Source organism: Balaenoptera borealis, assembly GCF_965194805.1.
Source record: "Balaenoptera borealis genome assembly, chromosome: 9".
In the NCBI taxonomy this organism is placed as follows: domain Eukaryota; kingdom Metazoa; phylum Chordata; class Mammalia; order Artiodactyla; family Balaenopteridae; genus Balaenoptera; species Balaenoptera borealis.
Window position 1 is genome coordinate 66,088,594 of NC_138873.1, and position 25,540 is coordinate 66,114,133.

General features: G+C 36.1%; 1 long non-coding RNA gene across 1 annotated transcript; it reads left to right on the forward strand.

The window, feature by feature from the left end:
* Window positions 1-440: 440 nt before the first annotated feature.
* LOC309635096 lies at window positions 441-23,925 on the forward strand. The gene is made up of 4 exons (XR_014248643.1): window positions 441-2,271; window positions 3,071-3,125; window positions 4,454-4,516; window positions 15,735-23,925. It is a non-coding gene; the product is annotated as an uncharacterized lncRNA (long non-coding RNA).
* Window positions 23,926-25,540: the final 1,615 nt, after the last annotated feature.

Genomic DNA, 25,540 nt, shown 5'->3' on the forward strand with positions numbered 1-25,540 from the left:
ATATAACTCCTCTGCGAAAAACTGTGCAAGGGCTCCCGTCTCACTAAGAATAAAAGCCAGTCTTTACCTGAAAATGACTGAGCCTATCTGATATGGCTACTCACCATCTCTCTGCTCTCATGGCCTACTTTTCCTCCTCTCATTCTCTCTGCTCACACACCTTCTGCCGCCACTGGCCATTAAACATGCTGGGCAAACTCCCATCTCAAAATGTTTGCACGTGCTCCTCTCTCTACTCGGAAGTTCTTCCCCCAGGTATCTGTGTGGATTGCTCGTAGCCCGTTTTGGATCTTTATTCAAATATCAGCTTTTCAATGAGACCAGATGTGGCCACTCTATCTCACATATACACGCTACTATATATAAAATAGATAACTAATAAGAACTTACTGTATAGCACAGGGAACTCTACTCAATACTACTCTGTAATGACCTATATGGGAAAAGAATCTAAAAAAGAGTGGATATATGTATATGTATAGCTGATTCACTTTGCTGTATACCTGAAACTAATACGACATTGTAAATCAACTATGCACCAATAAAATTTTTAAAAATAAATAAATAAAATAAAATTGCAGCCACCTTCTGATATTCTGTCCCCTTTTCCTGCTTCATGTTTTCCTTCAACATTTACCATCATCTAACATGCTATGCACTTACTGGCTTATTTATTATCTGTTCTTTTTCTGAAACGTAGGCTCCAGAAAGACAAGAGATTTTTCCTATTTTGCTCACTGCTATATCCTCCATCCCCAGAACCACGCCTAGCACATTTTATGTGCTCAGTAAATACATGTTCTGTGAATGATTACAACTTAGAAATGCTGTATGTTTTTGTGTGTGTCAGCACAGAAAATTTTTTTTTACTAAAGTATAGTTGATTTACAGTGTTGTGTTAGTTTCAGCTGGACAGAAAAGTGATTCAGTTACATATATTATATATAATATAATATATATTTCATATATATTTTTATATACATCTATTCTTTTTCAGATTATTTTCCATTATAAGTTATTACAAGATATTGAATATAGTTCCCGGTGCTATACAATAGGTCCTTGTTGTTTATCTATTCTCTATATAGTAGTGTATATATATATATGTTAATCCCAAACTCCTAATTTATCCCTCACCACTCCCCCCCTTTCCCCTTTGGTAACCATAAGTTTGTTTTCTATCTAAAAAACAAAGATACAAATGAACTTATATATAAAACAGAAATAGACCCACAGACAAAGAAATTCCCTATTAACATTGCTATATGCTGAGTGAGTTCACCATCCTTAGAGAAGATTGTCTTATTTAACTCACAGCACACTTTTTTTTTCTTTTTTGGCTCACTTCCAGAACTACTATGGTATAAGACACAGTTCTTACTCTGAAAAATCTAGCAAGGAAGAAAAGGTACTTAAAACTGTAATACACATTTTTGCAGAAGGACCACAGCAGGATTATTCCTAGGGTCTACACCTCTAGCTGAATGCTGACTGCAGGCTCAATTTCTTCCTTCTGACTCAAAAGGCACGAGAAGGAGAGTGTGTTGAAAAAAGATGCCATCTTCATCTTCCTCCTTTTTTCTGAGAAGCTAAAACTCCTCCTGGCTAACCTCTCAAGAATTCCCTAGAACACACTGGCCATCATTACCACTCATTCTTTAATTTGCCACAGTGAGCCACCTCTACTTACAGGCACTTTGACCTAGAGATTAGGAGCTCGGTAACTCAGGATCCAGAAAAACCTTGTGTCCCAGGACTAATGGGGCTTTCCACCACTACACTCCCCAATCTGTTGCTTTTTCCCCTCTCCCAACCCAGTGGTAAGCAAGTCCCATCAATATGGACTCTTAATCATGCTCAACCGCATCTCTTCTTATTGAATCTCACAGCTTCTCTTCTGTCAGCTGCATCATTTCCCATCTGAGTTATTGTGACTGGTCTTCTTGGCCCCGGGCTGGTTTGGTTTCTGATCCTTTTGATATTCCACTTGATGAAAGATGAATTAAAAATTCAAACCTCTGAAAAGCTAAAGAGCTGTGACTTCACTGCTTAAAACCCCTTCGTGGCTCACCAATGCCTTCAGGATAAAATTCAAGCTCCAGAACAAAGCCACGTCTGCTGGTGATCTGGCATCTGCCAAAGTCTGCAGACTCGACTTTTCTGACTCATGAAGTTTTACCATCCAGCCACGCTAAAGTATTTAAGGATCTTTGAAATTGCCATGTTGACTTTTGTGCAGAATATCACTTCTCTCACCCAGCCCCTTGGCTGGTAAATTCCTTCTCATTATTCAAAACTTAACTCAGATGTTATATTCACCAAGAGCCCTTCCTGATCTTGCTTTGCCTTCTCCTTCCTTGGCCCTCTTTCTTCCATTCTGGATGGAATGACAGTTCTCCGTGTACCCTGTACTCACATTTTTGACAGAGAACTTGTCACACTGTGTTGTAATTACATGAACTCTTCATACTTCATTTGCTATTTAAGTTGCAAAACCTTCGGGGCTTAATGAACTGTTAATTTCTCTTCGTCCATCTGCATCTAAGCTTCGCTTGTTGATCCTGGATGTGGCTGGTCCTCTCTCCCCATAATAACCCTTGTAGGTCTTAGAATGACCGTTACCTTGGGTAGACAAGCTTAGCATGTTTCTAGAATTTTTTAAGCAGGGAGAAAAGTAACCCCTTTAGGTAAAAGCACAAAGCCTTTTCTCATTTACTGTATTACTTATGAAATGCATCTTAGTTGATTGTAAAGGGAGGAAAAAAAAAAGTGTTGAGTGTCTGGGGATGCAGCTAGAATTTTGTGTAATTTTGGAGAGAAGCAAATTGACTTCATACATTACTTCACTATATGATTTTAATGGTAACAGACCTACAACATATAACTAGAACCTTCATATTTCTTTCTCTGACTTCCCACGAGACTGGGGGTCTCTTGCTTTTATAGGGACTGCAGGTTCTGACGCTACGGGTCCCCAGTCAACCACAGAGAAAGGTTTGTTATCTGCCTGTTGAAGAAACCCCGTGCATCTGATCCCTGACTCTGATGGTTTTTTCTTCTTGTCACACAGTGTGAAAAGCTGGAATGGAGCTGCTCTGTGCCTGTTTGCTTCCCTCCTACTCATGGTAAGTTTTACCCTCAGGAATCGCTGCCTTCGTTTCTGGTTTGTGTTCATCACCAAAAATTCCGTGGCTTTAAGCTACCTCTGGGACAAGCCCTCTGACCAGGGCACCTTGTGATAATCCAGCCTGTAATATCCTCTCCATGGGGAGGTCTGTTTTCTGAGAGGTGGGGGAGAGGGAAATCTTGGCTGTCTTTAAGGAGCTAAAGCATAACATTAGATTGGATATGTTAGGTATTAAATGCATAGACATTATAAGCTATAAGAGTTCAGAGGTTATCCCCTTAAAAATAAAAGTTTATGGAAGGTAACCTAAATGAATCTTGCCAAGAATGGCGTAAAGGTCACAGAACTTAAATTAGACATAAATTTGACATGAAGAAGATGCGAACATAAGAGAAAGGATAGCACATTCAATAAATAGTGATGAAAGGGGATCAAGAAATATACATCCATTTGTATTTTTAGCTACACTATTGGGCCTTTTGGGCATAACACAAAAGAAAAATTGAACAGAACTTAGTGGTTGAGAGCAGCCTTTGGAGTCAGATGCCTGGGTTCAAATCCTAGCTCTGCCTCATCCTAAACTTGAGAAGTTACTTATTCTCTTTGTGACTCAATATGCTCTTCTGTAAACTGGGGATAACAATAGTGTGAATTAAATGACATAGTATATGGCAAGTGGCATGTTATAAGTATGCAAGTACCATTAACTATTATTAATTTTATTATTATTATTACTGTTAACCTTTCTCCTCAGATATGCCTCTAAAGTGTTTAGAAACTTATTGCTCTTTGAAAAATAATAAAGTAGAGAATTTTGAAAACATCTCACAGATTATGATGTTCCTTTAAGAATCTGAAAAGCTGTGATGGCTCAAGGGTCTATTTTAGAACTCATTTGGAGCAGTCAAATCTGTGCTACTTCAGATTTTCATATACAGCGTTCTCCTAATTATATATATTGTTAAGAAAAAAAAAGCAACCTGTGTTTCTTTAGGGTCATTTAATAAAATTAAACCAATCAATCAATAAATCTCAAGTTCAGTTTGACATTACTTTGCCAGCCAGCAGATTGCCATTGTGAACTGAGTTCTGGGACTGAGATGAGTACATGGTCCCCTCAGGTTACATCATCCCACTTCTTAAGCTGTTTTATCCATAAAGCCCAGAACATGGTGAAATACTTTTATTAACCATACTTTTGGTCAGGGAAAGAGAATAACGGCTTGTTCTTTGTGGGTATGACTTGAGCGTTTTTTTGAATTATTATCTCATGAACACTGATAATGCAGTGGCTCACAAGCTTATGTTATTTGGTCCCTTGTTTAGGCTGCAACTCCACGCTCTTTAGTTGCTATGGTGACAGTAACGATAAAGGCTGATTGGAAGAAGGTAACATCTTATCTGGGATTTTTGCTGTTGTTGAGAGGGGAGAACACATTCCATGTTGCCCTATTAGACAAGATATTGGGTTACAACCATTTTGATTAGCAAGGCTCACATTTTTTTAGTACAGATTGTTTCAGTGTGGTACTTTATGACTAAACTCTCTAAGACTTGACTTGGGATTTAGCAAATTTAAGATAACCTAATCTCCATCTAATGGGCTTTCTCTGAAAGTAGTTGCTCAGTATATGAATTATTGTAAGAGAAGAAATACTAAATTTAATATCAAAAAGCCAATTTCAGAAGTTAAAGCAATGTACAATACACCTTTTGCATTGATAGAATTATTGAATAAAACTCTAATAACAGTCAGGAAACTATAGGAACTCCAGCAATAAGTAAATGAGGAGGGCTTATTTCCTTTTAATTCTCTGATCCCAGCTGGAACAAGGTGTGACTGGAGAATGGTTTAATTGTTCATGGACATCTGTCTTTGGAGCCAATTGAAAAATAATACCTTGGGCATAATATGTCCTCCAGAATTTTTGACATTTTTATATCTTTCACAATCAAGGCTTTGTCAAAAAGTCAGGTAGTGAAACTCCTAAAAACTTATGGATACGTTTAGGGTAGAGGGGAATAAAAACCTGGTAATATATCAATATACACAGCTGGAAAGCAGATGTTCAATTGAATGATCTCAGTACCTAGAGAAAGCTATTAAACCTGTTACTTACTTAAATGAGAAATTCCCATAATTTATTGTCCTCGTATTTGACTTACTTCTTTTGGCTCCTTTAAATTAACTCTGGAATGATTATTTCTATTATTATTGTTGTGGTTGAAGCCAATTACCATGAAAGTTTGACTCCACGCAATACAGTACATGAGTGCTAAGTAATGCCAAAGGCTGCTGTCAATCAAAGTAACCGGTGAGTTACAAGTTGTTTACTGGGAAACAGAGTGATAAATGCGTGCCAATGGGTAAAACGTGACATTGAGTGTTAGATACACCAAGTTTAAATAGGTTTATATTCGTCTCTCAGAGTGCCAAAACATAGTTTTAACCGAGCCTTCATTATCGAAAGAGACATGTAACACTCAGCTGTGTAAAGTACAGATGACTGTGCGGTTCAAATCTTTTAAGGCCTGTGCACGTTGGAGGGGGGCTGACCCGCTCCCATCCAGGCCCATTTTCATCCTTTTTCTGGTTACCAATCACATAAGCTTCCATCAGGTCCTTTGATTCTACTAGATTATTGGGCTGAATCGTGCGGGCTCACGATATTACTAGCTTAGTGAACCTGAAAAAGAGACTTCATAGGGGTTTGTATCACTCTCAAAAAAATTAAAGACCACATCTTGCTAGCATTATTTGATGTTACATAGTTACTTTAGGTTCACATTGCATGACTTCTTAGCCTGTGGTTTACTAACAGGATTTCTTTAAGGGTCCTACCGGAGGGAAGACTAGAAACAGTCCTGGAGTACTAGAAACACCTAATGAGATACCCAGAGGAACTGGCAAAGAAAATTCCAATTCTGAGAGTACCACTTAAGCATGAGTACTGCACACGCCCTCCAGAGGGAGAAAGATCCCTTTTCTCATAGTCTCTTATTAAAAACAAAAATTAAATGCTTGTGAATTGGTGCTCTATGAGTCTAGCTCTGCCATCTCCCAGAACACATAATTAGATAACTACATTTTAGACAAAAGAGTACTATAGTAATTCACAGCACAAACTCCAGCTAGGGAATAGAAATTGATACATAAAATATGTATCAATATAAATATAAATACATGCATATGTGTTCTACGCAGGATTCAGCTATTAAGGGCCATTAAAAATACTGGCGCAAATAGCTCCTGGGGATTAAGCTCTAAGAGCCCTCTTTATAATCAGAAGGCAGCTAATCCCTGATCACCTATTTGAATGCTTAGCTTCCCCCAATATAACATTATTATTTCCCCAATATAACAATTATTTTTTTATTTGTGATGCCGCATGAGCATGCAAATATTGCCCAAAAATACCGTCCCCAAAAGATCTCGGGATGCTTTCAGACTGAATAAACCTAGAGGTAAAAAAAAAAAAAAAATACAGCTTGGATTACAGAATTTTGAAAAGGTTAAGTCCAGCTGAGATTCACTAACTCATTTATTTCAGCTAGTTTGCCATTTCCCTTGACTATCTCTCACTTAACTCTTTCCTCAAGCTTCCTTTCCCCTGCAAAACTGCATTGCTAGGTTCAGAGAATAGGTCTTTAATTTTTTCTGACCCCTACCTGTAAATTCCCAACAAGTTCTTAGGCAGATTTTGCATCTGATTTGTCTGCTACAATGTTATGATCTTGCATTACTCCCACAAGGATGCCACATTCTGCTTTGACCAGGACCATTGATGGTGATAAGAGACTGTCATGGTTCTGCTGAGGAGGGAGCTGAGACATTCTTGAAGAAGTTTCCTCTTCAAGTATTTCCTGCACGTGTACATATACTGTTGGTATAAATGCACATGTGATAAATACCATAAGCGTTAAAAACCAAGACCTATATTTTCCTATTAGATTTCAAACAGAAATGTTTCTGAGCAGTTTCCCTATATTTCCAATCATAGTTATTTCTTGTATAACAAAAATTGAGGAGTAAAATACTTATATACTTGTACAAATCTGCTTAAGAAAAAGGTAAATGATATATTAAATGAATAAACAAGGTCCTACTGTATAGCACAGAGAACTATATATTCAATATCCTGTGATAAACCATAATGGAAAATAATATGAAAAAGAATATATATATATATGTATAAATGATCACTTTGCTGTACAGCAGAAATTAATACAACATTGCAAATCAACTACACTTCAATCAAATAAATTTAAAAAATTAAAAAAGAAGAAGGTAAATGAGTATAAATTTAGTGGAATTGTTTGTATTGCCTTTAAACTCACGGTTCAAATGCTCTATAACCGTATCTTTTATATTAGTGTACAACTGCAATGAGAAACATTTTCTTCTCTTACTCCCATCTCCTTTCTTATTCTTACCATTTCTTCCCAAGGAAGATGCTCAATGATTTCTGATTTTCCAGGTAGTTTTCTCTCTTGATCCTAAAGCAATACTTCTTTAAAAAGAAACACATTTTGATAATAAGTATAAATAGACTTCATATATACAGATATATATATACCTAGATACCTGTATTCACATTTACGACACTGCTTCTGTACACTGTTTGCATTTGCCTTAGAAAGCCATTTCAATTGTCATAGAATTATGTACCGATACAGTATAACTAAAGACCCAAGCAAGGGAAGCTTCATCTGCCACTCCCCATTGCTCCCCATCGCTGGCATTACTGCCTGTGCCACCCCACACCTCCCATCTGTGGAAAAATAATCTTCCACAAAAAAGGTCCCTGGTGCCAAAAAGGTTGGGGACCACTGCTTTAGAGAGTCTCAAGGATCACAAACCCAGGGGAAAAAAATGTACTGAGGACTATAGACGCCCCTCTCACTCAGGGTCAAGCAGTCAGCACCAGCACACAGCACAGCCTGGGACCCTACCTACACGTGCTCTCTGGTGACTAACATCTTTCAGGCTCCAGGGTTACCCTGCTTCACTTCTTTTTCCCTATTTCTTCCCATCAAGAGGTAACCACGTGTGGATTTAGTGAAGGGTTGTGGCTCAATTTAGAGACGGACAGTACTTCAGAGGGCAGGATAATTGAGCTGTGGATGTGCTTAGGTAAGAAAAATTCAAATTAATGAACTTGTCAAATCCTTCTCTCAGATAGTAGGAATGCAAGAGATTCTTGCATGACAAAGGATTGTTTCCCAGGAGTGCTGAGTACCCATTTTCTTGCTTCTGTTCACATTCCAATTCATGGTTCTAGAACACTAAAAAATTAGCATATCATGTACAAGGCAGCTGAGAAACTTTTTGCCATGTTAAATAATTCTTATTATTCTTGAATTTGCATGTATATTGTTGTGGATTTAACATGCATGAAGTATGGGACCAACTGTTAACAATGCCAGCTACAGAGACACTAGAACTGTAAATGGTTTTATTTGTATAAACATGTTATATAAAATTTAATTAATTTTGCAAAAATTAAAGTTTTTGTTTGCATAATTTGTGATTCAGTAATTATAAATTATGTTTGGCATAGATAAAATTTTGAATACTTAAGAGAAACTTTACTTTGGATAACATGAAAAATAATATTTGATTTCTCACATTTACTTTAATTTACATTCCTTACATGTTTACATTTGCTTTCATTTACATTCTGTTAAAAGATTAAAAAAGAAAATACAGTTGTATTCAAAATGCACACCTTAATATCAGTAGTGCATTTAATAGTTCTTTATTATAACAAGATTATTTTGCTGAAATAAAGGCAAGAAAAATATATTTTATGGAATAACATGACATAATTTATGGGATTACCTTATTATTACTTAAGTTCTTGTTTAAATGCCACCAACCCATTTAATGATAGCTAGTCACGAAAAACAGAAACAGAGTTCAATTGTCTTTATATTTGTTGGCATTCTGTTATATAAATATCATAGCTAAACCAATTTTTTGATATTGTCAATTTGAAGGTATATTTGTCAAGATAGAAGGATAAAACACTCTTTACTTTGATTTGCAATTTTAAGATATTTAGACATAGGCTACGTATTCCTTCATTTGTTTTCTTTCCAAACTAATATTCGATGTAGAGTATGATATTTGAATATGTTTTTAGAACCAGTTTGAAAACAAATGCTCAACTTTATTTGATAATCTTGATTTATTAGGGGCCATAAACCCCCTCACCGTACTTCTGGAAGGCTGCCATTTGGAGAGGCATGAAACAGTTCTGTGGTATCTGCTGTTTTCCCAATTAACCAACCGACCACAAAATACTGTCTTCAGAATCTTCCAGAATATGTAGTCAGATAAAACTATAACAAATTTGAAGACATCCTTAATTGCAGAAATCATTGAAACTTGATGAATCTCAGAGTCTCCGGAAATACTAGATGTGGAATCTGGTGGAGGGTAGAGATTTGGATGGATGGGAACACAAGGGCAACAAGGGAAGAAAAGGGGCAATGACACCAGTTGTCCTTTACTCCAAGCCAGTAGGGTTATTTTTACAGTAGTTTGCTAATATCAACTTTATAGTTCACAGATTTAAATCTTTGGTTTGTTTAATTTTGCGTTTTTGGCTGCTTAGTATTAGCCAGTCTGCTGTCGTATTGCTGGTGAGTCTCCACAGGGTGAAAGGTTAGATGGACAGATTAGGGGCTGGCGGTTAACTTGTTACCACTGAGCAGAAAAAAGACTGTTGTAGACTTCTGTCTAAATGTGAGACAGAGGCCTTAAAGATCATTATTTTATTACCATTTTGTTAATTACTGGAGAGACAATGCTAAGTGTTTTAAAGAATGGACCTATGTCAATTCAATTTATGATCATTTTATACTGAGACAGCGATTTTGCTTTTGAAGTATATCACATATCCATTATAGTTCAACATCAAATCATTTTAGGTTAAAACATCTAATGAAAATCTAGTAATGAGAATAGTCAACTACACAATGTTTCTTGTTGATTTACTGAAATAAATAACCTGGAGTCCTAAAGTTTGTTCAGATTTTTATTTTCTTCCTGAATGTGGACAGTCCTATTTGAATAAGATAATCTATGTGAGAAATCAGCTACACTTCCTTATTACATATGATCTTTGCTTTGTTTTCAAAAGGTTTATTTAATCTTCAGATTAGGGTAACATTCTACAAAATCCTAAATATTTTTAGTACATAAATAAGAGTAACTAAATTTGTGTATTATTTTCCCACGGAAAAATCTCAAAACCTAAGACATTAAAGCATGTGGTCTTTATCAGCTTGTATGTAATTAATTAGAGACATAGACAAAAATTCAAGGGCTATCAGTAGTTACCAATACTTTGACTTTCTTCTTTCTAGCAACTGCATTCATCTCTTTCTCCAAACGACCTTAATTCTGTAGCAAGAGCAAATATTATGGTGCTTTTCAAGGTTATTCTCTCAAGTGCTGTTTTCATTTAATATGACATAAATGTATCCTCAAATTTTTTTCTTCCAAAAAAAAAATGTGCACTATCATTAGTGCAATTATCTTCAAGGTTGAGGAACTTAATTAGCAAGATGGGTGTGGCAGAGTGAGCAGAGGAAAAAGAACAGAGAAGCATGATTTTTCTTCCTGTTAAGTAGAATTGTGAATTATATGATTTAATGGTACCTAGTCTATATAATCTGAAATATTCACAGAAAGTTTGATCATTAATTTGCCTACGTAGAAATATTGTTAGGGGACAGATTAAGTAAAGTGTACAGAAGCAGGTTTCTGACTTTTCACTCCCAAATGAATCTCACCAATTTGCCAAAAACTGAGTTTTTCTTTTATTATGGATAAAGGCCTTCTTTACTGTGGGCCAACATTTATACTTTCTTTCAGACTGACCTATGAGCTTTGCCATTTCAAACATTTAAACTGCTTTCTTTCTTGTAAAGGTAAATATTGTACTAAAATAGGCTGAAATATCTGCCCCAAGATATCAATGAATACTATGTAGATAATATTTAAATTACGTTGCTCTTGATTCTATTAAATATTAGTTTTCACTATGCTACATATTATTTCAAGTAGATCATCACATGTTTGGTCTTATTAGAGTTCACTGTGAATTATTGTTTCCGTAATGAATGTTTAGTTCTTCTGCTGATACTTTTCCACTCCTTGTGAAGTCGTAAGTTGAAAGGAAAAAAGGAGGGAGGGAGAAAGGAGAAGGAAGGAAGGAAACTTTAAGATGCTGTTAATTAAGTAAATGAATGCGAACCAGGAGGACCAAAGTGGCAGTTTGCAGTCAAGATTCTGACACTCAGAGTAACAGATTTAGGAAGTAAGGTTTCACACAGAACGCTGCCTGAAACAAATCTATTTTGCTTCCACATCACATATAAATTCATCAGTTTGGCTATTTGACACCAGTCTATCTAATTAGCACAACCGCATCAGGTGGTGTCTTTTTTTTTTTTAATTTTTATTGGAGTATAGTTGATTTACAATGTTGTGTTAGTTTCAGGTGTACAGCAAAGTGAATCAGTTATACGTATACATATATCCACTTTTTTAGATTCTTTCCCATATAGACCATTACAGTGTATTGAGTAGAGTTCCCTGTGCTATACAGTAGATCCTTATTAGTTACCTATTTTATATATAGTAGTGTGTATATGTCAATCCCAATCTCTCAATTTACCCCTCCCCCCGCCTTACCCCTGGTAACCATAGGTTTGTTTTCTACATCTGTAACTCTATTTCTGTTTTGTAGATAAGTTCATTTGTGGTGATGTCTTGATCAGCTTAAAATCTGCCATAGTCCTTGTGTTAGAATGTCAGCACATCAGCTAGTTTTCCAACTATCCTTACTTAGAAACTAGGAAACAAAAATACCTCAGTTTAAAAACTTTTGCACTTCTTGTTTTAATGTCCTTTATTATTGCTACCCCAAAGGATAACATAATCCTGTAATTAAATAGAACTTTAGTGTTTGAAAAGCAATCCTTTCTAACATTTGGAACATCATGTGAGGTTTTTAAATAAATATGTTGTGTGTTCTAAAATATATAGAAAAGATTAAATGGGAATTCACATATCAGTTTTTCTAGATATTAGGGTTCTTTTAAACCAAATATATTCAAATTTTTTTGGTAGTTCTTTTACCAATCCCAAGAACACTCAAGTGATGCTTCCAACTTATTGGAAGTTCCATTACAAATAGAAATAATAAAGAAAAGTGTCCTGCTTGATGTGACACAGTCAGTCTGTCAAAACTGGCATTAGAAATAGAAGGAAATATGTTACTATAACTATAGCAATAGAAGAATTCACACAATTATTCTAAATATAACTTTGGATCAAACATAACAATATAATTCCAGCCTCTGCCAATCTTTCGTATCAGTGTAGACAAATGGAGAATATTGGATTTATTGAAAAGTTAAGATCAAAAAGAGTGGGATTGTTTCCAACAATACATTTAGATGTAATTTATATTTGTTAAACCACCATGCTGCTGAAATTGAAATTCACTTATTATAATAGCATTTTTCACATAGATAACAATATAAATAATATCTGAAATTCCATAATAATGTGAACTAACGTGTTTTTATTTGCATCTTTGCACAATACTCTAAAATATGTCTAACAGTAATTTCTAAGCATTCAGGAATAATACATAACTTGTAGTTGTCTCTTAAAAGCATATCTGTGTGCTTAGTGTGTCTTCATAAAATGTTTTAGAATTGTTTTTCAAACCATGAGCCACTCCCAGAGGCAGACCTTCGTTTCATCAGATTTAACAACCACTTCAACTGTCATTTAAATCACAGTGGAAACATACTGTAGTGATATTTCTTAACTTTTTATGTGGTTTACAAGCCAGTGTTAAGAAATATGTTTATAAAATCTTTAATGAAGGAGATGAAATAAGGCCTTTCAAAAATAAAAAAATATGTATTTCTATAAAGCAATTCAAACTGAATTTGTATTTGATATTTGTCACCCCACAAATTTTCAGAACATATTGAATCAATTTATCTGATATCTAAAGTATTTTATAACTCTGAAATTTTCTTCTGTAATTCTATTTTACAAAAATGTGTTTAGTGGAACTATGTTACCATATATTATTAAAGTAGCGTGGTCCAAAAAGTTAGGTGCTACTGTATTAAACTGGGAAAACTTTGATATACTAATGAGAATTGAAGCCCCCAAAAATACTATGGTATGCAGCGTATTCCAAACATTTTGATCTTGAAAGCTTTTTTTTTTCATAAAAGGCATTTACAAACTATTTTTACACCAAATGTTTTCAAAAGAATATTTAGAAATCAATCTCAATGAGTAATTATTACTTGATTATTTATACTCTCCAATGAGTTATTTTATTATTAGCAGTAGTAGTAGTATGTTTTAGAGTCATAGATTTCCCGTCTTGATTTTGTAGTATTGTAGCCTCATTCTTTTCAATAGAATATTTTTTAAATATTCAATTTTCAAAGCAAATTTATTTTAATAAAATTTACTTTAAATAGTAAGCATATTTATATAAGTAATACAATAAATAATGATGAAGTATAAGACTATACACCTTGCCCAAATTAATCTGATTGATTTCCTGGGTTATTTAAATTCTACCAAATAAATTTATATCTTCCATAACAGACTGACCCATAATAAATAAACCTGATTTGTTCTTAAACGTGAGAACATTTAACATAAAATAGCTAATTGATATGCATATATCATACCATTATTAATGTGTGTAGTTTAATATTAAGAGAACTTCTACTCATTGAAAACCATTTATGAATCACCTGGCGGTAATAAGGACATTATAATGAATTTGATGGACCCGTTACTTGATTTCACAACTTTTTTGTATCTAGGAGTAAAAACAATTAAACAATAATTTCTGAATTAGAATGATGCAGAGTTAGAAAACTGTATGTAAGGGATCAACTTCCGTATAAATTTGTCTTCTACCATTTTTTCAAATATACCAAGCAAGCCAACTACTGCTCATGATACTTAAATTTAATTATTTTTCTTGTATATAGTAAGATTCAATTATCTAATCGTTTAAGTTAGCTACGTACGTTCTAGTCATCTTTTTCCTACTCTGCTAAAGATGCTATTTCTATCTAAGGTAAGAGAAAATACTTCAGGGTCAAGTGTAAGGGATATTGTTAGGGAAATGTTTTCTTAAAGGGTAGCTAAAATTTTGATGAGCATAGAATAAAAGCAGGTGAAATGGTGTTCAATTTCAACAATAATGATCTCACTTATCTCATGAGTTTTTTATGGAAATTTAAGTGCACAATAAGGTGAGAATACTTTGCAAAGCTAACATGACTATGAAAGTAGCAGGTATTTTTAGTTTTAGAATTTTAACATATAAACATCTTGTTTGCAGAAATAAAAATGGTGAAAAGAACCTGGTAACCCACTATATGTTAAGTATTTTATAAAATGTTCACAAGAAGAATCCTTTAAATTCCTCTGCTTTCTTAGGTATGTGGTAGGGTTGCAAAATGGCACAATTATTTGTGATCCCTCCCATCAAGAGGTAGAATCTATTTCTCCACTCCTTGCATCTAAATTGGACTTGGGCATTATTTTGGTGGAAATGATATGCAAATTCTGAACCTGTCATGAGGAGGCTATGCATTTTGTTGTATTCTTAGGACACTGTAACCCTTACGTGGGTACAAGCTTAAGTTAGCCTGCTGGATGGTGGGGGGCCATCTGGAAGAGGACCAAGGCATCCCAACTGTCAGCCAGATCTCTGCTGATACGGCAGCTACCCTAATGTATACATGTATACACGAACCAAGAGCATCAGAACCTCCCAGCTGAGTTCAGATCCGATTGCCAATCCATACAACCATGAACTAAAAAAATCATTCTTTTAAGTCACTAAGTGTTGTGTGGTTGATCTTACTCAGCAAGTGCCATCTGCTACAAAGCACTTTTGTATTCGTTTTATAAAACCTAGATGTCTCTTTCCATAGCACACTAGGAACACTCTTGTTGGAAAAAAAGAAAAAAAGAAAAAGAAAAGAAAACCATCTCTCTTCTCTACAAGAAGATTTATGGAAGTAAATCATGCCCAACTGGAAAGATTTTAAGGATGTTTATAAGTAATTTAGACACTAATAATGCACGGAACATAATATGTGCTTTAAAGTTTTTGACCAGTTGGAAACATCATCATTAACATTTGGTTCCTTGCTCTAAGGCCTAATAACCTCAACATCCTTCATGTAAAGAAGATATAGATTGTGTGGAAGGCATGAGCAAGGGAGGGCAGAGAGAAAGCTGTAAGCAGTGAAAGTTTCTGCTGAGTAAGCGACCCTAAAGAGAATATAAATTAAAAAATTACTCTGACACTTTTTTTCCACTATTTGGTTATCTGTTTGGCAAATGAAGATACAAATGGCCTTAGACATCATTTAAATGCCGTTTTAGACTTGATTATTCAACCTTATTGTCAAATGTCAAATAGTTTTTCTTAAAATCCCCCATGTTTATAAAAGGGAACAAAAAGACACAGACAGCAAATGTGTTGTAATTGGCAAACTTAATTAACCTATATTTCCTCCACTCCAGAGGTGAAGCTTCAGCCCCAGGAAAGTCCACTGATTTGCAGCTAAATGTATTACCATGTCTGTGCTGAAGCCTCAGAAAATTGCATGGAAATAACTGGATCAAGCAAAGAACATTTATGGTCACAAAGGTTATAACAGGTACAACAACAAGGAATGTTTTGAAAAGTAGCTGCCATGCCTAAGGATAAAATATATCCAGCAAGGCTCCTTATTACAATTGAAGAAGTATATTCATGTCTTGCCAAACCTTATACAAGAGTCCAAAAAACCCTTAAAAAGCTATATGTAGACAAAGGTGGGAAGAGAAATTTTCCACCCATATTTTCTTACTTTATACTTTGTATAATGTTCACCCTCAGAGATGACAAATATAGCTGATGAAAAATTAAAGCAAAGGCTGAATTGTGCAGCCAGGAAGTCAAAAAAACCATTGTCTCTGAATAAGATGCTTTCATCCTCAACTCACGTCTCCCAGGCACATCAAGACTATTTGCTAACAGCATCACAATTTTGCATTTTTGATTTTGTAGTTCTAATGCCCATAATACATTTTCCATAGAAGAGGAAAAAGACCCTTCAAATGATAAGATAATAAAGAAAAGGCAAAATCTCATTATTTAAACAGAATGTTGAATAGCTACAGGTTAAAATGTTTGAGAATTTATTTATTTGAGCAGTAGTTTTTTATAGAAGTGTACACATTACTTAAATGATGGAGAAATCTCACAGGGAGGATCCCACAGCCCTCTTGGTTTTAGCTTTCTCATACAGAAATTTAGATTTCTATTTTTCTCTTGGTTACAGCTAATTTCCCTTAGAATCTAAATCATATATATTTTCCCAGCTAAAATACCGACTCACTTTTCAATTTTTTCTTTATAATTTGTATTTCAACAGATTGAGCAGGTGTGGTTACTGCTCAATGAAACCCCTCCTGCTGGGATGAGATGGCTGAGCCGTGCACCATCCCACTTACTTAACTTGGACACCTTGTTAGAAAATTATATCCACAAATCAATGAAAAACTGTGAAAGCTACTAATGTTTTCTCCAAAACAAGAAAATTAATCTCAGGAATGCAAGAGAGCTATTTTAAAAGATAAAGTTACTACACTAATATGTTAGAGAATAAAAATACAGATAACATTTTAAACATACTTTAGAAATAACTTATTCATGTAAATTTTCAACTTCTCTTGCCATATATATATATATATATATATATATATATATATGTATGCACACATATGTATATATATAACTTCATGGTGATGTGTTATGAAATGAAAAGGATTAATTTTTAAAAGCAAGTGTAATAACAAAAATTAGATACTGGAAAATTTCCAATACATAGTCTCTATGAAATAATTTTTAAAACTATATTTTAACAATAGGAAAATGTGAAAATCATAACTTAACCAAACATTCAAACTTAGCATAACTCATAGTGTGACAACTTGAAATTATGCAGCTCATAAAGTAATGCAATATAATGTATACACAATGATGTTTAATCTGAGTCTAATTAAAACTTTAGACTTAACTTCTGGTTAACAAGATATAGAGGAGATGAAGAAACAAACATCATGATGATGACATAATCAGATGAAGCTTAAACATGAGAAGTGCTACAAAACCACAGGCTTAGATGCTTCAAAGGACAATATTACGAAAAAAATAAAAAGATAGTTGGGGAGGAAAATGTTAAGCAGACTTAAGAGGCATAGTAATCATTTGCAACATATGAGCATATCCAAGCTCGGGGAAAAACAAACTATAAAAACTATGTTGGCCAAATGGAAAATTTGTATATGATTTGGATATTGGATGACATTAGGGAATTGTTATTGATTTTTCTAAATATGAAAATAGCATTTTGGTTATGGAGAAAGATGTCCTTATTCTTAGGAGAAGCATGTTGAAATATATGAGTATTATAATTCTGCAGCATACAAATGTACAGCAAATGTGTGTGTGATTATGTACACATATTTTCCAAAATGTTAACTATTGCCAAACCTAGGTGGAGAGACTATAGGTATTTGTTGTGCCATTTTTTCAATTTTCCTTTGTGTTTAAAGATTTTGATAATACAGCCTTAGACACAACTATCATACATTACATACCTCTATACATATAAAGATAGTAAATATTTTTTTTCAAAAAATAAGTAAATTTTTAAAAATCAGTAAATTCAACAAATAATATAGCTTTTATTTGGAAAAAAAAATTTTAATTGTGCAGCAATCTATGAAGCTTTGACCTCGAACAGCCATGTTGTTATGTATCCAATTCTACTGCCTCTTTCGCACCCTCTTACTCTGAAGTTGGTGATGTTCTCCTTGCTGAGATGATGACCCACTTACTTTTGCTCCCTATGACATGAGGGTGGGAGAGTTAATCGATACTTCCTATGGTTCAACGCAGCAAATCATCTTTCAGAATCATTTGATTCCACGCTTATCTCAAAATCTTCTAATTCCTAGGCTCCCTTCTAAAGGGAAACAGTGGCTATAGGTGAACACAGGTGTCCAAATGGCTCAGAAGGAATCACCCCTATTTAATATCAATCAACTCTATTTATGAGTAGTTGTGAATTTCAGTAACTCTAGTGCTGAAAACTCCGTCAAATCTGGATTACTTAATTTAATTTTAAAATGGTGAGAGCCTGCTTTGGAATTCTATAGAGTTCACTTTATTTCTACCACAAGTATTTCTCAAGCCTTCAGTAAGTCCCAGGCCTGGTACTAGAAGCTGGAGATAAAACCAAAATATTGAGTTATTTATTGTTTATTTTCTCACCCTTCTCCTCCTTCCGTGCTTCACTCACTGGACTCGTTGTAAACCTCCTTCTTCCCTCGTCACTGTACAGAAATGAAATACTTTAAGAAAGGGAACAGTCCTTTTGCTGTGTTTAACAATACAGTTATTATAAGGAAGCAGGAAACTTGCTCCCATCCAGAATAACCGCCTGCGCCTTCCTCCCCAGGCTCTGAGAGAGGACGGCAGGGGAAGGATTACTAGCACGTCATGGGGTGGTGTCAAAGGGTAGCCACGTTAGCAAGTGCTGGCATGAATGGACCCTGCCTGTACCTTTGGGCAGTGAGGAAGCAGATGTAACATATAGGGCCAGCTTTACACGGCTGCTTATCCAACAGGCATGACTCCCCTTCCTTCTTGATAACAGAAGTTTTGTTCCTCATTGGGCCCCATCGTGCTCTGGGGGAGGCTCATTTCTTCCCTAGACCTACTGGTTGAATTATGACTGATCAAAGCCAATCACCACACCATTCCCTTTACCAACAACTGATTTAAGCGTGGATGTAAGAAGCAATTCTAAGCAATGAGTTTCTAGCAGATACCTTCTGAGAAACTGCTGGGACTGGTTTTCCTCGTGGATGAAAATGTGATGGCATTAACATTCCATTAATGTTCATTATGCCTCTGACATCACTGATATCTGAAACGGAGACAGCCAACTTGCAACCTACCCCATGAGGACTAGCCCACGTGCTATAGAGGGAGAACAGAAAGATGGAAAGTATGCAGTTTCTTGCTGACAACATTGAACGGCCGAATTCAACAAACCTAGAACTATCCTACTCCAGACTCATGTTATGTGAAGCAATAAATTTTCCTTATTTAAGCCAGCTGAGTCACAGTTTACTCTTTGTTGATGAAAGCATCCTAACTGATGCAACTCTATATAAGTGGAGGGGATGATAAAAATTGTGCAGCTTAGAAGCGTGTGTTTTAGGATTTGGACAAGGTTGGGTTATCTGCTATCAAGCAAGTAGAAAAAAGGGAGTAGCTGGGACTAAAAACAAGACCCACGCATTGGGTCAAAAAAAGACTTAGTGGACGGGTCGATTAGTGACTGCCCTGGGGAGTAGAGCTGGGCTGCAAATTAGAGTCAAGAGAGAACATCTCTGGACTCTGTCTGAAGCCTGGCAAACTTCAGCCCATGATCAACACCAGGGATGTCAAGGTGAGATAATGAGTTACAAGGAGGTTGGAAGATCACACAAATATACTCTTGTGCAGGTAACGTTCCGTAGCAGAGGAAAATTAGGCAGAAGCTCATCATCCAACCCCTTGGTTCCCAAAAAACATGGGCTCAGGGAAGTCCTGCAGTCCATTGTAGGGGACTCTGCTATTAGATAGAGTAACCAGCTGAAACTTCTGGGTCGGAACTAAGGCTTATGGACTCAGTCAACATGGAAATACTATGGAGGGTTATGAGTTATGATCTGGGGAAAAAAACATGTTGTCAAGCATCTTAAAAAAAGGATGGGAAAGACGAATAAAAAATTATGAGTGTAATATGTGAAAAGTAAGCTATGCCAAGTACTACTCCCATTTTAAAGAAAGAGAGATTAGGATCAATACACAAGATGAGAGAGGAGATGCCATTGACCCATGCTGTGATGGAGAGATAAGTGGTCGTTCCATGCTGCGCTGGTGCTGAGAGACACAGCTTCCAGAAAGTGAAGTCAGAGGGGTAGTGGACTTAGTTTGGTTGTATCTATCTGAATACATTGAAGGTAGCCAGCTGGGGGTGGGATGTGAAGAGACTGAATGAAAGACACCAGTCCTAGACTGGAGAGTCCAGTGTTGGCAGCAGAGAAGGTTGCCTCTGTTGTTCCAATAAGGCAAAATCTGATTACGGCAAGCCCTGTAGACCCACCTAAGTACTCCCTGTGGGGTCTGGAGGCTCAGGCCAATTGCAGCTACAGGAGCCTCTGAAACATCCCAAGTACCCATATTCTTCACCCGTAGCTGTAGGTATCATGTCCAGTTGACAATAAAGGGGATACAGGAAACAATGAAGGAGCCCCGCGAACATTAGTGAGGCGCTCAGTGATTCAATATTCAGCCTCAGAGGCTGTGGGAAACATAGTGTTGATGGTTCATGGAGGTCGTAGACCGTCCCTATTTATGTCAGCTCAGAGCTCAGGAAAGAGGGGGAGCTGGGATAGGGAAAACCTATGCAGGGGAGAGGTCAGTGGAGGTGGCAGCGAACAGCTACCATAGATAGATAAAGGCTGGGAGAAAAGCAAGCTGGAGCTCTGCCCTGTGCACTTTTCATTGTGAATTCGTAGCAGATTGCCTGACACACAGCAGGTGCTCAATAAATAATTGTTGGATGAATGATTTAATTAATCGAGGCTGTTTGGTAGCCCATTATGATCTAAGCGTTATACTTCACAGCGAGAAGTGTGTGTTTATTGCTTCATTCCACAAGCTGACCTCAAGTTTCCTGGCCACTGTGTCTTCCACATTTTAAACCGGCCATATTTCTTACTTTATAAAATTAAATAAATGCTAATGTGATAGCAAAGGAACGTAAACAAGTGTGCTTAGACAAATTCAATGTGACTAAAAAGAAACGGTAGCAGGAAGATGAAAGTGGGCCCAATTAAGATATATTTGCTTTTGTGCCACAGATTCTATGCTTTTCGGAATAGAACTGTTACATGCTAAGGGGACGGGGACTATTTTTAACTCAGTTTTGTTTCGTTTTTTTTACCTTGAGGAAATATATTTCCTCATCGATATTTTACGCTGTTCTCTTTTCACACTTTGCTTTTGTGATGCTTCATTTAAAGACTTTTTGTTCCTTTTTACTTTGTGCCATTGTTTATGCTGAAATTTGTTGCTCTTATTTTTGCATTTCTATTCCACAGAGAAACAATACTTAACAGTATAAAAATCCCAGAACCGCATCAGGATAAAAGAGGTGATTTATAAACACATAGTAATCGTTTCTGATACTTTTCATCATTAGTCAAGCTGAGAGAACAAATTGGAATTTGTGCTTCTGGTGGGCTTTCTGAAGGGATCCTCAGATAAATGTAACCAAAGATGAAAGATAATTCCAATTAAAAGATAATGGATATTATACACAATTACGGCTGTGGCCAAGTCAAATACTTTGAAATTAAATGTCTTTGTGCGAGAAACCACAGTGTTAAATAAAATAATCAACAGGAATTTATTTCTTTCTTTGCTCTGATCTACTCACATGCTCATTTCCTATTTTTGGTAGCAAGTGACAGTTCCAGTTAAATTAAAAGGCACCAAAACTTTCCAACCTGGAGTAAAGACTAGCATTTAAATTAGTAAAGTATTAAGGTTATATAAACTCTTCAGAATATAACATCTAATTGTATTTATGTTCATTTAATTTTCCTTATTTAGAGCCTCAAATTGGAAAGCTTCTGCATGGCAAATAATGTCTGATCCTGGCGATGATGACTCTATAAATTTTCTATGTGCTAAATTTATCTTAGCTAAATATCACATCTATGAGGAACTATGGCAAAATAGACAATAGAAGAAATGATAGGATTCTCACTTTAAATGCTATGCTACCACACACCAGTTCATAGGCTTGACACCTGAGACACACAGAATGATAGCAAAGAGAAGACAGTAAAATTAGTACAACAAAATGAGTAAAACAAGTGTATTATTAGTTCCAGCAAAACCACTAAATCTAATGACTCACTGATATGAATGTGTCAGGAGCAGATCTTCAAAAAATAATCTTAAAACGACTGTCTTTCTTCCTTGATAGCATGTTGACCATCTGACATTACCAGTGATAAAGTGGGTTTCTCTATGGACAGGGGAGATTTGTTATTTTAGCATATAGTTTCATCAAAAAGAGGAAAAAAAGCAAAAGCAGAAATATGTAGATGAAATACAGAGTCGGGGATTATCATGAGTTATCACTTCATGCTTGATTCAATTTGAAATCCCACAATCTTCTCAGTCTCCAAGGCAACTGAACCCTTTGTCCCATGAATCATCTCTAGGTACCATGTAAACATTTGCTCCTGAAGCTCAGTGACTGGTAGCTACGGTTTATCAAAAGTTGTCACCCTAGGAAAATCAATCAGATCACTGAGCTCACCTCATTTTGTTCTATTAGGGTCCTGATGAGTCAGGTGAGTAATAGGCACTGCTGTATCTTTCCAGAAACTGGTTATGTGGAGATATGCCTATTAATTTAATGCCTGTGTGTTTGTCCAGTTCATCAATTTCAAAACCCATGGAATGGGAGGGAGGATTTGAAATTAGAACTGGCTATCAAAACACTCCCCAGATTGGACTTGGACAACATTTTGGGAAAGGGTACAAGAGGGCCCCTAATGTTTATTGCACCCCTGCAAAGAATACAGTTAACGTCCCTTAATGTTTATTGCTCCAGCTCTGAAAGAACACCATTAAGTCCGAAGCATCACCTGATGGCATTCTCATCCAGCCACACTCCCTGAGCACAGATGGGACATTATGTAACACAAAGAGAGCAGGGTTGCTCGCCCAGCTGCATTCGGAGAACTGTATCCAGAACCTTCTTTAAACAAATCCAATAATATGATAATATGGTAGCCCACGTCCCCCTGTCTGCCACCATCCTGTAAACTCTGTGGCAACATGAACAGAACTGCATTAATATTCATGATTCATGGTCTTAAAAAAAAAGGAAAGAATGAAAAAAAAATACCACCACTATATGCTCTGCTGTATTAGTGTATCTAATGAGAATAAATTAAAACCCAGCTGAGACATGACCCTGAAACTTTTGCTTCCTCTTAACTGTCAGTTTGACTTTCCCTAGCACTATGATCAACTGCATTCTAAGTGCAAGCTGACACTGGCTCAACATTCTGCGAATACAGGTAAAATGGGAGGGGAACTGCCTGAAATTCAATACTGGTGGCACCTGGTTCTGCCCCATTACCCCTCACCTGTGTAGCTTCAGCTTTGTGTAGCTCCAATTTCATGTCTTTAATAGCCTGGCTTTTGATAAGAATCGTCTCCTCTCGGCCACTCCCATTGCCAAGTTCCCTTCGTGGTGTCATTGCTAACTTCTCATACAATGCAACTTCATTTCTCTAAGACATTCCCAGCAGTGGACTTTAATAGCAGGTCAATGGGCTGTTAATCTCAAATTTTCCAGGATGATTTCGTTACTAGAAGTAGTCTTCCTCCTATTTCCAGCGTGGTCAGTAGAGGCTTGTTTTAGAGGCACTTAATTCTTTATACCCTAAGGGTATTGTGCCCCAAATCAGACCAAACAAGAGACACTTTTTATTCCCTTATGATATCGACATCATTTTAGGAGAATGCCTGTCATGGGTCCTATTTGTTATTCCTACGTAAATCAATAAAAGCTCTGAAAAATACAGGAAGATTTGCCAGCTATGTGTTTACAAATATTAGATGAGAGGGCTCACAGATAGCAGATCATCCATAAGCTGGTTCTCAAGGCTGTGTTGTCATATGCTTCATGACTTGTTTCATTACCTGCCACTGCTACTCTATGTTGACTATTTCTCTCTAAACCCTTCATAAACAAAATCCTTAATGATACATAGCCCAAGTGAATTCATTTACCAAAAAAACAGACTGCAAAGTTATATATAAACCAGAAACCCAGGTGCCTTGCTGCAGGATTTCTATAAAGTATAATAGCCTGTTGGAGTTTAATATAATTCCTAATTGGATCAGCGCTATAGATAGAAACCTAGCCAATGCCGATATAAAATTATTCCTAATGATTTTTAAGAATGGTAAGTAGCTATTAAATCATGATAATTAGGACAGATGACAAAGAGTAAATGACGAAATAAAGCACTTTCCAGGTATACAGTTTTGGGATCTGATACCCTTCATGGATACTACCTTAGGCTAAAATAATTTATCTCACATTTTTAAAATAAAATTATTTATTTTATTTATTTATTTTTGGCTGCGTTGGGTCTTCTTTGCTGCGAGCAGGCTTTCTCTAGTTGCGGCAAGCGGGGGCTACTCTTCGTTGCAGTGCACGGGCTTCCCATTCCGGTGGCTTCTCTTGTTGTGGAGCATGGGTTCTAGGCTCGCGGGCTTCAGTAGTTGTGGCTCGCAGGCTCTAGAGCACAGGCTCAGTAGTTGTGGCACACGGGCTTAGTTGCTCCGCAACATGTGGGATCTTCCCAGACCAGGGCTCGAACCCGTGTCCCCTGCATTGGCAGGCAGATTCTCAACCACTGCACCACCAGGGAAGTCCCTTATTGCACATTTCTCATTGAATGTTTAAAATGAAGGTTGTGCCAGTTCTTAACATATAATCTGAAGGGATTTGCATACAATTTTTATAGAACATAATATTCTTTCTTTCTAATTGAACAGTATAGATATATCACCATTTATTAGAAATGAAACAGATACAGTCCAAGGAGCTCTTTTTTACCAAGAAACTTAAAATCTAGTAGGAGAAATTTTTACAAGTACACAAATGACTAAAGTACAAAATGAAATTTTAAAGTTTTTGAGACACCGTTATTTTTCTTTCAATATGTTGTTAATAAATGAGATATTACTTAAAGTGGTTTTGTTAATAGTCAGAAAATAGGCAGAAAAATATAATGGTACACACATAAAAGAAGATAATCTATCATACACATAAAAGTTCAAAGCAGGTGTATACCTTGCATGTAGAGATTCGGGGATATAGTATCTTTCCATCTAATGGATCTACCATCCCTTAAGACCTCATTGTCCTTCGCATCTGTCTTTAGAAAGGGAAAGGAAGGTGCAGCCTGCATACCTGTGTAAGGGAGGAAAAATAGTTTTTCCTCTGCCTTTCTAGGTTCTTGCTTGGTCTGATAATTAAATTGATATAAAGCAGACTAACGGGAGAAACACAAATTTAAGTTTGTATGTACGGCAGTCCCGTAAAAATATGAGACTCAAAGATAGTCAGGCAGTTGAGGTTTATATACCATCCTGAGCTAAGAAAATAGATAGGGTCTGGGGT